We start from the raw sequence: 4,600 nt of genomic DNA, 5'->3' as shown, positions 1-4,600 counted from the left end.
CCTGGAGAGGGAATAAGCTGTTTAAGCCCTTACCCCAGAAAAGCAGCACTCCTCTTGTAGCCAGAGATTTGAGCACTGTTTCCTGACAAAAGTCAGAGACACACCTGAGCCCTTATTTCTCCCACCTGTTTCATGAGAATCTTCAGCGATTATGGTCTAGTCATGTAAAACAATACACAGTTTTCCTTATTACCAAAATTGCATGATCATTTTAGCAGAAAATCAGGTAAGCAAAGAGAAAAAAAAATGAAAACTGAGTCAACTGTAAGTTCATCTTTCAAAGATATTCCCTATGAATATTTTGGTGCTTTGTCTTCCAGCCAATTTTCCTCTTATGTAGATAAACATAAAAATTTCATTTCACAACGTTGGTATCCTATAATAGCTAAACTTAGTTTTTGCTCAAAAATAGACTCCGATTTGATTTTTAATGTCTAGAGTACTTAATTTGAATTTATTATAATAGCTTTAACCAGCATCCTATCAACAGACACTTAAGAGTTTGGAAAATTTTCAATATTATAAATCAGCTTACATGGAAGTTCTTCTTTGGTTCATCATGAATTGGACAAGGTCCCATTTTTCTCAGACAACAGTGGGGAAGGGCAAGTTGGACCTGATTCCAATAACCTTGTGACGGCCTTTTCCCCAGTTAAGGACTCTTGAATCACAAATATCTCCAAAATTTCCAGCATAATATTTAGAGCTCCGCATACCACTATCTCTGTCTCCTCAAACAGCCCAACATCTTCACCAGCTCCTGTGGCCCCAGAAAAACCACAGTGACACCAGGGACCTCTGCTACAGCAACCAGTTTTTCTGGAAACCACTCCAACCTGGAAGGAAGAGAATAAATCCCCCTTTTTCTGCCTCTGTTTTATGTTTCCTGTGTGACATGAGCTCTGCCATTTATACTTGTATGACTTTCCAGGGCTGCTGTAACAAAATATCACAAAGTGGGTGACTTAAAACAAAAGAAATTCAATCTCTCCCAGTTCTGAGGCCTAGAAATCTGATATCAAAGTATCAGCAGGCCCTTCCTTGACTCCCCCAGCTTGCGGTGGTGGCCGCTAATCATTGGTGTTCATTGGCTGCAGCTGCAACAGTCCAATCTCTGCCTCTGTCATGAAATGTTGTTTCCTCTCCAACCAGTCATATTGGATTAGAGTCCACACTAATGACCTCATCTTAACTTGATCACATCTGCAAAGACCCTCTTTCCAAATAAGGTCACATTCTTAGGTTCCAGGGATTAGAACATCAACATATCTTTTGGGAGACACAATTCAACCCATAGCAATAGCCTTGCTCCAAGTCAGGAGAGGTGGGTTTGAGTGTGGGAGGCCATAAGTTTATGAGGTGGTTGCAAAACCTAGAAGACTCTGCCTCAGCCAGAGTCTTGTGTGTGTGTGTAGTTGTGCATCTTGCAATTCCCAAGTCAGTAGCCATGTAAGCCTTTCATTTTTTTATCTTAATATATTTTATTTAACCCAACATCTCCAAAGAATTATCATCTCAACATGTAGTTAATATATAATTATCATTGAGGTATTATACATTCATATTTTTATATAAAAGCTTTGAAACCCATTGTGTATTTTACACTTACAGCACATCTCAATTTGGACTAGCCCCATTTTAAACGCTCAATGGTGACATGCAGCTAGAGTCTACCAGATAGGAAAATATGGTTTAAAAAAATAGATTTTATTTCTTATAACGTTTTACAGTTATAGGTTTATCGTTTTAGGTTTACAGAAAAATTAAGTGGAAATTATAGAGAGTTCCTATATATACCCTAATCCCCCCTAACATAGTTTCCCTATTATTAACATCTCATTAGTAATCTATATAACTTATATAACATTATTACTGTAACATTATTAACTACAAATTATTAACTTTAGTGTGGTACATTTGTTATAATTCCTGAACCAGTCCAGATACCTTATAATTAATGAAAGTCCATAGTTGGAATTAGGGTCACTCTTTGTGTTGTACATTCTACGGGTTTTGACAAATGCATAGTAATATGTATCCGCCATTACAGAATCATATAGAACTATGGTTTCACTGCCCTAAAATCCCCTTTGCTCCAGGGCCATAGAGGTGTATAAGTGTGACCTTGTCTTAGTCATAGATGTTTGGGGTGATGGAGAATACAGGGGCTCCTTCCAGCTAGTATCCTCTGCTTTACGGTGAGGAAAGGGAGGAATTTCTCACAACAGCATTAATAATGGAGGAAACCAATGTTGAGGGTGCAGAAGTGGATCATCACAACATATTGATCCCGGAATTAACATGGTTAAAAGAACTGAGGAAAAGGAAAGGAGGTCAATTTTTAGAAAATCAAAATGCAACTTGATTTCTGCATTGATCTTGAGTTACTGATTTGGAATCTTATAAATTCAGCATGACTATTGATTCCCCAGGCAGGGACTCATGGGTTTGTGGTGTTTCTGCACTCATGATTGGTGTGCAGCCCTGCATGGGTCACACACAGAATGTTCTGTGGCTGCCCTGGGCCCTGGGTGTGTGAGTCTGTCCCTCCCTATCTTGCACTTTGGAGGCTGTGATGCTGGATTGTTCTTGTCTGACCCCTGAGTGGCATGGGCCCTGTCTGTCACCTTCACCTTACACCTGACATCGCCTCCTCTGATGCAGTTCATTTGCATCACTGCAGAGGTTGCTCATGCAAATGGCTTGTTGACTCAGGCTTGGGACCCAATCTAGCCAAGAGCAGATGGTCCCTGGAACCTTGTTATCAATGGACATGGATGAAATCATAGAGTTTAGGGATACCAAATAAAGGAAATGTGCATACCTCACTAAGACTCTATACACTCGTCCTTGGAGATTACATCCTGTAAGAGATGCATAAACACAGTCTCCTCCTTTCTTCCTTTTCAGGCACGTGAGAATGGCATCAAAGTAGACATGGTTTCATGTCTCTCCATCCCACACAGCCTTACCTGTGGAAATTTGTACAGTTCCAGCAGTGTTCCAATCTGGGCAGAAATTGCACATGTTGTTCCAGTAAGGGCTGCTAGAGACTTGCTCTCTCTCCTACAGGTGTAATTTGGGATGTCGTTGCCCAGCCCTGAGAGCCAAGTGAGTGAACTCTCCAGTGTCCTCTGTTCATAGTGCAGGACATTATAGAGATCAACTCCCAAAGATATGTTGGGTAAAAAATGGTGGTTTCTGTTGATTTCCTCAATGGCAAAAACCAAGGCCACAACATACTTATAGTTCTTGTACTGAAACCTGCTGAGACGGATGGGGCTCCTTAGGGAAAAGATTCAAACCACAATTATCTTCAAATCCAATGTAATCACTTAATTAAGAAAGAATGCCAAGCCAACTCATTCCATCTGTGGCAACAGCTCTCCTGAAGCCTTAGAATTTATAGCTAAATCAAGTAACATCACCTGGGCTCTGGAACATCCTTACTGAATTCCACGCACATGGAGAAAAGTGATTAAGTTTATGAGAAAAGTTTAATGAATGGAAAAGCAGATCACATTCAGAGTGCGGTTTGTAAATGGTTCTTTGGTTCAGGATCCAAAATGCTTGTTCATTTGAACACATCATCAAATGCTTCAGAGAACAGCAATAATATCAACATGAGATTGGAGATAGCCCTGGGGAGGAAGAGTAATTACAACTGAAGGCTCTGGGACAAGCAGAGAAGCACGGTGTCTGTGGGTTGAGAATGGTGCAGCAGAAGGCTGGCAATCAAACTGCCTAAACTTCTGCCCCACGAAACTCGTGTATCTGCCACTGTCAACAACCAGGCAACTAGGAAGAGCTTCAGAGCTCCCATGAAGAAGGAATCACCGTAAGGCAGGAACATCTGGGAGAAGTTTGAAGGAGTTAAAACTGAAAACACTTAGGAGTCTAAGAGACACAGCCTTGTACAGTTTAAAAATTGAAAATGTGATTACCAAAACTGACTCAAATATAAAATAAAGAGAGAATATTATACAAATGTGGCCATGTGGTTTCAAGAGAACATTTGAGAAAAAATTCCAAATATCCACCAGGCCTGGAAGAATTTACATGGGTCGTTGCCTGCACGCCAACTTGGCCAGGAACAAGGTCTCCTGAGCTGGTGTGAATGGAGAGCAGAGGGCGAGAAGAAAAGCATTCAGCCTCTCGTCCTGCAATGAGAACAAGCTCTCCCTCCACCATCCAGGTGCCTGAAGCTGCGGGGACACATGAGTTGAGCTTGATTTCTGCCCCCAGGAGACTCACCCCAGACCTTCCCTGACAACACACGTGTCATTATAAATAACATGTCAATACATTTGAACATTTAGATGAAATTCACAAATTGCCAGGAAAATGAAAGTTACCAAAACTGTCTCAAGAAGAAATGAGAAATCTGAATAGTCCCATATCTAAAGAAGAAACTGAATCCATAGTTTAAAACATTCCCACATTTCATCGTGGCCAACACAGCTGCTGGCAACTTCCACCAAACATTCAGGAGAGAAATAATACACATTGACTCTAGCTCTTCCACAGAACAGGAAAAATGGGAAAAACTTTTTGATTTATTTTATGAGAATAGCTTAACTTTGTTACAAAAATCTTACAA

The 4,600-nt window shown here is 40.5% G+C and overlaps 1 long non-coding RNA gene across 1 annotated transcript; it reads right to left on the bottom strand.

Annotated features, from left to right (window-relative positions):
• Positions 1-206: 206 nt before the first annotated feature.
• Positions 207-4,020, bottom strand: LOC147911209 (uncharacterized). The gene is made up of 3 exons (XR_015551416.1): positions 2,973-4,020; positions 2,825-2,864; positions 207-836 (listed from the first exon to the last, which is right to left on the bottom strand). It is a non-coding gene; the product is annotated as an uncharacterized LOC147911209 (long non-coding RNA).
• Between the last annotated feature and the right edge of the window lie 580 nt (positions 4,021-4,600).

The sequence above is a fragment of the Ceratotherium simum genome, unplaced genomic scaffold (genome assembly GCF_057802395.1).
Source record: "Ceratotherium simum simum isolate JZ-2026a unplaced genomic scaffold, ASM5780239v1 HiC_scaffold_47, whole genome shotgun sequence".
NCBI lineage: Eukaryota > Metazoa > Chordata > Mammalia > Perissodactyla > Rhinocerotidae > Ceratotherium > Ceratotherium simum.
The sequence above is the reverse complement of the archived record's forward strand: the minus strand, read 5'-3'. Positions and strand labels throughout refer to the sequence as shown.